The sequence below is a fragment of the Oncorhynchus tshawytscha genome, linkage group LG09 (assembly GCF_018296145.1).
Source record: "Oncorhynchus tshawytscha isolate Ot180627B linkage group LG09, Otsh_v2.0, whole genome shotgun sequence".
NCBI classification, from domain to species: Eukaryota; Metazoa; Chordata; class Actinopteri; order Salmoniformes; family Salmonidae; genus Oncorhynchus; species Oncorhynchus tshawytscha.
In genome coordinates this window covers 77,067,574-77,079,796 of record NC_056437.1, presented here as the reverse complement: position 1 = coordinate 77,079,796, position 12,223 = coordinate 77,067,574, and positions in this window count along the sequence as shown.

Below are 12,223 nucleotides of genomic sequence, written 5' to 3'. Positions count from 1 at the left end.
TGTGTGTGTGTGTGTGTGTGCTCCTGGCTGACAGAGAAGCAGAGAGAATGCTGTGGCCTTTAAGAGCAGACAGGTGACATAAAGACACATACACACAAAACCACACCAACATGAACACACATATATGAACACCCTCCCTCGTACTCTCGCTCTTACACGCTCTCTCTCTCTCTCACAGACACACTTTTCCGACAGGCGTACATGCTGTCTGCAGCACATGCACATTCAGGCTGCACACACACACACACACACGAACACACACACACAAGTGCACGCTGTCTGTCTGATTAGCTTGCAAGGGCTGTCTACAGCATCCAGGGAGACGGCGCTACAGGAGGCAGCAGGGCTTTGCTACGGCAGAGAGGAAGGGAAGAGGAAGGGAAAATAAGGGGAGCCTGAAGCTCTTGGATTAGTTTCAACCTGAGACATAATTTAACCAGCCCAGGGAGACACGATGGAGTGACTGGGATACTGCGGGGGAAGCTACTGGGAGAAGGACTGTAGACTGTGTGTGTGTTGGGATCATCGCTGAGGCACATACGGGGCAGATGCAGCAGGAGGACGACTGGGCCCGGCCACTGGATCCGGTGCGCTGTGGGGGAGGGGCACTTTGCAGAGTCGACGCAACGCAGGGAGACGAGGAGAGAGCCTGTTTTTCCCCACACCGAGCGCTCCGATGTGATTCTGTAGCCTGACCGACCGTCTGCTAGCTACATCACAGGCCTGGCTCCCTATTTCTCTCTCTCTGTCTCTCCTTCCTTCTCTTCTCTCCATTGCCGTTCGTCTCCCGCTCCCTCTCTGTCACTCTCTGTCCTCTTCCTCTGTCCCATCGCTCAATACTACGGTCATCTTTCCCACCCTGTCGTCACCGTCTTTCCATCCCTCCATCCTTCTAAGCTCCTCTGTCCTCTTTTATCTCCATCTGTCTGTCTCTCTGACCTTCTCCAACATCTTGGCTTTTCTCTCTTCCCTCTCCTCCTCCATTGCCTCTGTTTGCCCTTCAGACAGTCCCCCTCTCACTCTCCATCTTCTCCCATCCTATCCTCCCCCTCTCCCCACTCTGCTGTTTGATTTGGGTCAGTTCTGCTCACCAGCTGGGATGAGATGTAGTCTCTGGAGCTTGGAGATCCAGGGGGCTCCTGGCCTGCCGTTTGCGGGGCACCCTCATCTGTGGACCGTCCTCACACTGGGGCCCATATCTGGACGCACTGGGTGGGTGGCCTGCTTCCAGAAGAACTGCATGTAGGGACGGACTGTGAGCACCAGTGGACCCTGTCCCTCTCCCCCTCCTCCCCCCTTGGCGGGGGGAAGCTGTCGCTCTGGAGTGTCCCGGCCTGGCCGGCTGCGGCCTACACGCTGCCCACACGCTGACGACGAATCCCTCCTCATGCTGCTGGGACACCTGCAGCGCCCCCACCCCCAGCCCGCTCCACTACCGGTCCTCCTGTCTGGGCAAGCGCCCCTCGCCCCCCGTCACCCTAAGCATGGGTGTGGTAGAGGCCATTGATCCCGCCTCGCCGTCCCCTTGCCCCTCGCCCGTGCCAGGCGGCTACCGGCTGCCCCGCTCTTCCACCAGCTACAGCCAGCTGCAGGGGAGGGGAGGAGGGCCAGACCTGGAGCTGGACCTAGGTGCGACTGCCGGAGGGGTTCTGGAAGGGTCTGGGACGGCAGCAGAGCTCAGGACACCTCTGGTAGACCTGTTCTGTGAGACCTGCTCGAGACCATGGCTCATTGGATGGTGGGACCAGGTAGGGCTAGAAGGACTAGGAGGGGAAGGGAACTGGGCCAGACAGACAGGCGGCCATCTTGGATATCTGTTTTGATTAACTATTTTTCCACCCTTGCTGTTCTGTGCATTATATAGGCTGTTATCTGTCAATTCTACTTAGTAGGTGCGATTTTGTTAAGCCATTGAAGTTTCATGTTGAAAAGAGAACCATGTCAGTTGTGTGCGTTTTAGTTGTGTGGATTGCAGGGACCAGTTGGGCTTCGAGAGGAGATAACCTAAAGATGTCTTAAAGCAGCCTATGTCCTTGTAGATGACAGGCATAACAGGGTGTATGTTGAGTGACTGTGTGTTTATATTGTCCCTCATCAACTCTGTTTTCATATTCTATGCATTATTTATGCATGTGGGCACTGAAGGGAAAAAGGCATTGAGTTTTCAGTTTATTAACCCTGAACTCCCCCTGTAATGTGTCGTCATGCTGCCTGTGGTGCTGGGCGCACTAAACCTCAGCTGCAGTACACTTCAACCTGAAGATAGAAACTCAAAACTGTTCACCTTAAGGACTAATTTCCTCCATTTACACCACAGACGATATTCCCTTAAAATCGTACATAAATTCCTATTAAGAGAATCTTTATTGTCCTGTTGTTAGCAGTTTAATAAACATACAGATGTATCCAGAACAGCTCAACAGGAATACTCATATATCAATGCAGATACAATAAAAGCTGCATAAGGGAATCATTTGGAAGTGGTTGTGAGGCAAGGTATGAAATGCTGCAGGTAGCCTACTTTATCACAAGATGTCCATCTCCATCTCCATCCTCCACACACACACACACACACACACACACACAGGTTCAGTGTTAGTGTCAGTGAAGGATATCTTAGCTGAAAACCTGTCACCACATAAATGGACTGAGCATGTGACACACACACACACACACACACACACAGGTTCAGTGTTAGTGTCAGTGAAGGATATCTTAGCTAAATGCTGTGTGTGTTTATCTCATTGTTTTCCTGTGATCTTAGTCAATGTTAGAATAGTTTTGTATTTTTCTTTGAGAGGCTGAGACATGATAGGACTTACTGACATATTGTTAATGTTGCAGTGTGTAGTTGATGGCAGATGTCTCTATCAAACCATCTACTGACCCTGTTATTTTGACCGAGCTCTCGTCCATGGCAGTGACTGTGCCCTCTTGAACCATTGTCTTGTCTGTGCTTTACTGAGATACATACAACAACATCTTACCCAGCTAGCACATGACGTTCTCAGAACCGTATGTTTCTTAGAGCTTGGTGAGAGCGTGGTTGTCTTATGGTTGTTTTGCACACAATCTCAACTCAAATCATAAAAATCAAATAAAATTTTATTTGTCACATACACATGGTTAGCAGATGTTAATGCGAGTGTAGCGAAATGCTTGTGCTTCTAGTTCTGACAATGCAGTAATAACCAACAAGTAATCTAGCTAACAATTCCAAAACTACTACCTTATAGACACAAGTGTAAGGGGATAAAGAATATGTACATAAAGATATATGAATGAGTGATGGTACAGAGCGGCATAGGCAAGATACAGTAGATGGTATCGAGTACAGTATATACATATGAGATGAGTATGTAAACAAAGTGGCATAGTTAAAGTGGCTAGTGATACATGTATTATATAAAGATGCAGTAGATGATATAGAGTACAGTATATACGTATACATATGAGATGAATAATGTAGGGTATGTAAACATATTAGGTAGCATTGTTTAAAGTAGCTAGTGATATATTTTACATAATTTCCCATCAATTCCCATTATTAAAGTGGCTGGAGTTGAGTCAGTGTCAGTGTCAGTGTGTTGGCAGCAGCCACTCAATGTTAGTGGTGGCTGTTTAACAGTCTGATGGCCTTGAGATAGAAGCTGTTTTTCAGTCTCTCGGTCCCAGCTTTGATGCACCTGTACTGACCTCGCCTTCTGGATGATAGCGGGGTGAACAGGCAGTGGCTCGGGTGGTTGTTGTCCTTGATGATCTTTATGGCCTTCCTGTGACATCGGGTGGTGTAGGTGTCCTGGAGGGCAGGTAGTTTGCCCCCGGTGATGCGTTGTGCAGACCTCACTACCCTCTGGAGAGCCTTACGGTTGTGGGCGGAGCAGTTGCCGTACCAGGCGGTGTTACAGCCCGCCAGGATGCTCTCTCACAACTTTGTGGGAATGTTGCAGAACAGTTGCTTGGCTTTAGAACATTCTCAGCACAAAAATGACCTAAAAGTTCAAACATGGTTAGATTTAATAAAAATGTTGGTAATGTTGTAGGAACGTTCTCCAACTGGTTTAACATGGGGAATATTCTCAAATAGTTCAGAGAACGTTAAGAAACAACATGGGAATTTATGTACTTCAGCATCAAGTTTCCTACAGGTTTACTCATGGTTCTATTTAAAATCATATTCTCAGAACGGTTTGAGAATGTTAAGAAACAACGTTCTTCTGTGGGAATTAGAGTACTTCAGCATAACGTTTTCTACAGGTTTCCTCATGGTTCAATTTAAAATCATATTCTCCTCTTGATACTAGCCATCCCGGATCCGGGATCGTGAATACAGCCTCAAGCTCATTACCATAACGCAACGTTAACTATTCATGAAAATCGCAAATGAGATGAAATTAATATGCTAGCTCTCAAGCTTAGCCTTTTGTTAACAACACTGTCATCTCAGATTTTCAAAATATGCTTCTCAACCATAGCAAAACAAGCATTTGTGTAACAGCTAGCGCAGCTAGCGTAGCATTTAGCGTTAGCATCAGCAGGCAACATTTTCACAAAAACCAGAAAAGTATTCAAATAAATAATTTACCTTTTGAAGAACTTCGGATGTTTTCAATGAGGAGACTCTCAGTTAGATAGCAAATGCTCAGTTTTTCGCCCCCATAGATTCAAGAAACAACGTTCTTCCGTTCTTCTGTGGGAATTACAGTACTTCAGCATAACGTTTTCTACAGGTTTCCTCGTGGTTCAAGTTAAAATCATGTTCTCAGAACATTAAGAACACTTTCCATAAAAAATGCAAGAAAACATTAGTAATGTTCAAAGAATGTTCTGCAAATGTTATTTAAAAATACATACATTCTGTTCAAAGCATCAACAAAAATGTCTCTATCCTCTCTCTTGTTAAGTGTGTTCAGGTGTGTTGGCCACGCCCAGTAATTGGCCACACCAGATCCTAATGAGTGCTTGTTTCCTTTGAAATGGGGTCTATTTGAATCGACTGAAATAAACCATCCTGGTGGCGCAGTGAACTTATTCAATGGATAGAGAACATACACTACATGACCAAGAGTATGTGGACACTTCCTCGTCGAACATCTCATTCCAAAATAATTGGCATTAATATGGAGTTGGTCCCCTCTTTGCTGCTATAACAGCCTGGGAAGGCTTTCCACTAGATGTTGAAACATTGCTGTGAGGACCTGCTTCCATTCAGCCACAAGAGCATTAGTGAGGTCGGGCAGGCCTGGCTCATAGTCGGCGTTCCAATTAATCTCAAAGGTGTTTGTTTGGGTTGAAGTCAGGGCTCTGTGCAGGCCAGTCAAGTTCTTCCACACCGATCTCGACAAACAATTTCTGTATGGACCTCGCTTTGCGCATTGGGGCATTGTCATGCTGAAACAGGAAAGGGCCTTCCCCCAACTATTGCTACAAATTTGGAAGCACAGATTTGTCTAGAATGTCATTGTATGCTCAAGATAGAACTGCCAAAGGGGGAGGAGTTGCAGTTTACTGCAGAGATAGCCTGCAAAGTAATGTCATACTTTCCAGGTCCATACCCAAACAGTTCAAACTACTAATTTTGAAAATGACTCTCTCCAGAAATAAGTCTCTCACTGTTGCCGCCTGCTACCGACCCCCCTCAGCTCCCAGCTGTGCCCTGGACACCATTTGTGAATTGATCGCCCCCCATCTAGCCTCAGAGTTTGTTCTGTTAGGTGACCTAAACTGGGATATGCTTAACACCCTGGCAGTCCTACAATCTAAGCTAGATGCCCTCAATCTCACACAAATCATCAAGGATCCCACCAGGTACAACCCTAAATCTGTAAACAAGGGCACCCTCATAGACGTCATCCTGACCAAATGGCCCTCCAAATACACCTCCGCTGTCTTCAACCAGGATCTCAGCGATCACTGCCTCATTGCCTGTATCCGCTACGGAGCCGCAGTCAAACGACCACCCCTCATCACTGTCAAACGCTCCCTAAAACACTTGTGAGCAGGCCTTTCTAATCGACCTGGCCCGGGTATCCTGGAAGGACATTGACCTCATCCCGTCAGTTGAGGATGCTTGGTCATTCTTTAAAAGTAACTTCCTCACCATTATAGATAAGCATGCTCCGTTCAAAAAATGCAGAACTAAGAACAGATATAGCCCTTGGTTCACTCCAGACCTGACTGCCCTCGACCAGCACAAAAATATCCTGTGGCGGACTGCAATAGCATCGACTAGTCCCCGCGATATGCAACTGTTCAGGGAAGTCAGGAACCAATACACGCAGTCAGTCAGGAAAGCTAAGGCCAGCTTCTTCAGGCAGAAGTTTGCATCCTGTAGCTCCAACTCCAAAAAGTTCTGGGACACTGTGAAGTCCATGGAGAACAAGAGCACCTCCTCCCAGCTGCCTACTGCACTGAGGCTAGGTAACACGGTCACCACCGATAAATCCATGATTATCGAAAACTTCAACAAGCATTTCTCAACAGCTGGCCATGCCTTCCGCCTGGCTACTCCAACCTCGGCCAACAGCTCCACCCCCCCTGCAGCTACTCGCCCAAGCCTCTCCAGGTTCTCCTTTACCCAAATCCAGATAGCAGATGTTCTGAAAGAGCTGCAAAACCTGGACCCGTAAAAATCAGCTGGGCTTGACAATCTGGACCCTCTATTTCTGAAACTATCCGCCGCCATTGTCGCAACCCCTATTACCAGCCTGTTCAACCTCTCTTTCATATCGTCTGAGATCCCCAAGGATTGGAAAGCTGCCGCAGTCATCCCCCTCTTCAAAGCGGGAGACACCCTGGACCCAAACTGTTACAGACCTATATCCATCCTGCCCTGCCTATCTAAGGTCTTCGAAAGCCAAGTCAACAAACAGGTCACTGACCATCTTGAATCCCACTGTACCTTCTCCGCTGTGCAATCTGGTTTCCGAGCCGGTCACGGGTGCACCTCAGCCACGCTCAAGGTACTAAACGATATCATAACCGCCATCGATAAAAGACAGTACTGTGCAGCCGTCTTCATCGACCTTGCCAAGGCTTTCGACTCTGTCAATCACCATATTCTTATTGGCAGACTCCGTAGCCTCGGTTTTTCAGATGACTGCCTTGCCTGGTTCACCAATTACTTTGCAGACAGAGTTCAGTGTGTCAAATCGGAGGGCATGCTGTCCGGTCCTCTGGCAGTCTCTATGGGGGTGCCACAGGGTTCAATCCTCGGGCCGACTCTTTCCTCTGTATATATCAATGATGTTGCTCTTGCTGCGGGCGATTCCCTGATCCACCTCTACACTGACGACACCATTCTATATACTTCCGGCCCGTCCTTGGACACTGTGCTATCTAACCTCCAAACGAGCTTCAATGCCATACAACACTCCTTCCGTGGCCTCCAACTGCTCTTAAACGCTAGTAAAACCAAATACATGCTTTTGAACCGTTCGCTGCCTGCACCCGCACGCCTGACCAGCATCACCACCCTGGATGGTTCCGACCTTGAATATGTGGACATCTATAAGTACCTAGGTGTCTGGCTAGACTGTAAACTCTCCTTCCAGACTCATATCAAACATCTCCAATCGAAAATCAAATCAAGAGTTGGCTTTCTATTCCGCAACAAAGCCTCCTTCACTCACGCCGCCAAACTTACCCTAGTAAAACTGACTATCCTACCGATCCTCGACTTCGGCGATGTCATCTACAAAATTGCTTCCAACACTCTACTCAGCAAACTGGATGCAGTTTCTAAACAGTTCAAAACAGTGAACCCAAACTAAGCTAGCAGTGTAATTAAAAGTGTTATTGAAACATGTTCTCAGAACGTTATTAAATTACTATTCAAATAACCTATCATTTGTATTCTTCGTTCCCAGAACCAATGGGAAACCAAAATATTACGCTCCCACAACTTCCAAGGAACCAAATGTGCTAGCTGTATCCACTCCCCCCCCATCTCTCTGCATACGGTGTTTTTAGCGATCTGCTGCAATATGACAACTCTTGTTTTGATACAAGATAGAGTCCAACAACAGCCTTACCATTACCAATAGCAAAAGAAAATTTAAAAATGCATACACAGTACTTTGATAAACAAAGTGAAATTGAATGGTTGGTTGGTTGTGAGAGCTGACTCACCATGATATCATCAAAGAGCATTACTGTAAACTGCTATTGTAATGTGAAAAACAGGAAGTGCAGAAAGAGCCTGCCTGTTACAATGCATGTCACATTTCCCTGGGTGTCCATATGTTAGTCAGTTATCAGAGGGTTGATGATGCCCCTTTGCGTCTCTCACACCTTCACCCCGTCATCTTGTGTTCCATCAGTCAGGGGGCCCCATGAGGAAGCACGGTAGCGTGGTGTGGCGTCTGTCTGTGTATCCTGGCACTGGGGTTGTGTTGGTTGGCAGATTATGACACAATATAGTAAAGAGATGGAGACTACAGCATAACTGTATCACAGGGTTTGACTGGCTAACTAGTCTACAGTACCTACCTGGTGCATTATCACGACTATCTATTTATCTATCTGTTGTAGTGGCTATTGACGGAGGGAAAGGGACCTGACTGTTCTAACCGTGTCGAACTGTCACTAATACATGGTTGGACTGGAATAAGGGATGAGAGAGTAATTAAAAATAGAAGTAGGAAGGTATGAGTGAAAGGGGGAAGGTTGAGAGAGTGGAAGGGAAGGTAGTGAAATAGGTGAGTAAGAGAGCAGAAAATGGAGAGGAAAGGAGAGTAGAGCAGAGAAGAGGAGTAAGAGAAATAAGGAGATGGAGAGAGAAGCAGAGAAGAGTGGAGGGAAGAAGAGAGGAGAACACAGGGGAGGGGAGAGGAGAACAAGGGAGAGGAGAGAAGAGCAGATGAGATGAGAGGAGAGGAATGGAGAGGAGACAATTGACCTTGAGAAAGGTCAGAGACACCTGCCTACTCTCTGAGATTGTCACCCAAGCAGCAGCCGCCTCCCTCCCTCGCTCCCATCATGCTGCAGGACTGACTGTGAGGAGGCAGTTGCTAGGGCAACCTCTATGGTTGCCATGGAGATTATTATGTGTGAAGGATCAGTCAGTGGGACACAGACTGAGGGGACTTGTCCGAATCGCACTGCGCCTGCTTGCACGTGTCTGCCTCTGTTAGTAACCAAACACATTCCACTACCAGTCTTCAAGATCCGCTCATGTTTGGTTGAGATATCGCGACATGAAGTCTAAGCCACATTACATTTTCTGTTTAGCCATATGGAACATATGTGTCCTATTCATGCGTCGTGTCTTTTTCTCACCTGCATTCCAGCAGACATTGTGTGCAGGGTGTGTGACATCATCACCAAAAGACACAGAACGTGATGTATAAAAACAGCAGCTCTTCCACCATTGCTCCAACATGCTGTTGCTTTGTCAGGCTCCTGCAGTGGTTGTCTGTTGACAAGGTCATACTGTACTGTATGAATGTTGTATAGTAAACCCAGGTGTTCTTTAGGAATTCTATTTCACTATTTTACAGTAGATGTGTGATACGTCAGTATCAAACACAATTCATATTTTGCTACATTGTTGACATTTTTGATCGAGGTTTGAGCCGATGTACTGTACAGTATTAGTCTTTGTTTAGTGGTATGACCTGTATCGTGAATGAGGTATAGTGGTTCATATTAATAATAATAATTTGTTCTATTTCACACATACTCAAGTACGTATTACAGTTTTTGTCAGTCACGTTGGTGCAATTTTTACAAGTATGTGGTACATTTTCAACAGTCTAAGCACAAAAATCGAAACTCTAAGTACATTTTCAATTGACTGAGTAGTACAACAAACAAATTCACAGTCACTTGTTCACTGCACCAAATCACTCCTTCAAATTGGAAGCGTATTCAATCTGAGTATCTGCTTTTCAAAATGCAATATTCACTGTACTTTTGATATGATTTGTTAACAATACAATTACTATTATTTTTATTCAGCACTTCAAAAAGCACTTCAAAAAGAAAGTATCTTACTTAGTTAAACATTGTAGTTAAAATGACTTAATGTTGAGCCTGATGTATTGATGACTAAACTAAATGTTCTCATGGTATTTCACGGAAAACAGATTTTGCATGAGTGACTCGAGGGTGAAAGATGTGTTCAACTCCAATGAATGCACAATGAAAGGTTCTGAACATAAGATAGGGGGCATTACAAGTGTTATCAGGTTAGAGGTTTGTACTTAGAGTTTTGAAAATAAACGACTTATACCTGAAACAATGTGCCAGAGTGATTGAAAAAAAAAACTTGAATGCGTATTTGTGAATTGGAAATGTGTGTTTTGTATATCTCAACTTCCCCTGAGACACCCAGGGAGCAATTAGGGTTAAGTGCCTTGCTCAAGGGTACAACGATCAATTTTTTTCATCTTGTCGGCTCGGGATACGAACTAGATACTTTCCGGTTACTGTCCCAATGCTCTAACCACAGATAGAGCCAGATGTTTCACCAGATGTATAAATCTGAAGCCTTTGGTTGGAATTTCCACTCCCCACCAATACGTTTTGTAGACCGAACAGAGTGCACTAAGTTTTGTAGACCGAACAGAGTGCACTAAGTTTTGTAGACCAAACAGAGTGCACTAAGTTTTGTAGACCAAACAGAGTGCACTAAGTTTTGTAGACCAAACAGAGTGCACTAAGTTTTGTAGACCAAACAGAGTGCACTAAGTTTTGTAGACCAAACAGAGTGCACTAAGTTTTGTAGACCGAACAGAGTGCACTAAGTTTTGTAGACCGCAGAGTGCACTACGTTTTGTAGACCGAACAGAGTGCACTAAGTTTTGTGACCGAGACCGAACAACAGAGTGCACTACGTTTTTGTAGACCGAACAGAGTGCACTAAGTTTTGTAGACCGAACAGAGTGCACTACAGAGTGCACTAAGTTTTGTAGACCAGAGTGCACAGTTTTGTGACACTGCACTAAGTTTTGTAGACCGAACAAAGTGCACTAAGTTTTTTGTAGACCGAACAGAGTGCACTACGTTTTGTAGACCGAACAGAGTGCTCTACGTTTTGTAGACCGAACAGAGTGCACTACGTTTTGTAGACCGAACAGAGTGCACTAAGTTTTTTTGTAGACCAGAACAGTTTTGTGAGTGCACTACTTGTAAGTTTTTTGTAGACCGAACAAAGTGCACTAAGTTTTGTAGACCGAACAGAGTGCACTACGTTTTGTAGACCGAACAGAGTGCTCTATGTTTTGTAGACCGAACAGAGTGCACTACGTTTTGTAGACCGAACAGAGTGCACTACGTTTTGTAGACCGAACAGAGTGCACTACGTTTTGTAGACCGAACAGAGTGCACTATGTTTTGTAGACCGAACAGAGTGCACTACGTTTTGTAGACCGAACAGAGTGCACTACGTTTTGTAGACCGAACAGAGTGCACTACGTTTTGTAGACCGAACAGAGTGCACAACAGAGTGCACTACGTTTTGTAGACCGAACAGAGTGCACTACGTTTTGTAGACCGAACAGAGTGCACTACGTTTTGTAGACCGAACAGAGTGCACTACGTTTTGTAGACCGAACAGAGTGCACTAGTTTTGTAGATGTGATCCTTTGACAAAGTTTTTTTTTTAAATTACATTGTTTACAAGGAGTGCAAGGGTGAATTGAGTTGTTGCATAAGCACATGCTAGAACGCGCCAATGGGATGTTGTTAGCTCGTGCTTGGCTCTGCCAACCACCTTGCTTGTTCTGCCCCTCTATGCTTCATCTGCTCCCATTGAAAATGACACAGATGAACTATCTTGGGTTAGTTATAAATGTCTTTGCTCTAACCACCAGGCTACCTGCTGCCCATGGTTTTGTTTCAAAACAATGTGTTAGATGTATTTAGCTAAAAAGGGATTTGTACAGATTTCCTTTCTTATGGACTATGATGTGCTATTTTTGGCATGAAATCCAGTGTGAACATGGGCCTACTGTGTACATATACAAAGAGTGGGGTCTCATTTTGCCTCTTTATTGTGCAGAAGTTGCTTGTTTGATATTTTTTAATATATTTATTTAAAAATATGTTAAGTAGCAGCTTTCTCTCCATATTTGTGTTTTTTCAACAGTACTACTCTGAGGCCAAGTGTAGCTTTGTGTCCAAGACTTTCTAGTTTGAACATTATTTCAGGGACACTATTCAAGCAATTACCTCTAACTTCTGTCTTCTCCTGTTCTTGGTAATAATATCATGCTCTGCG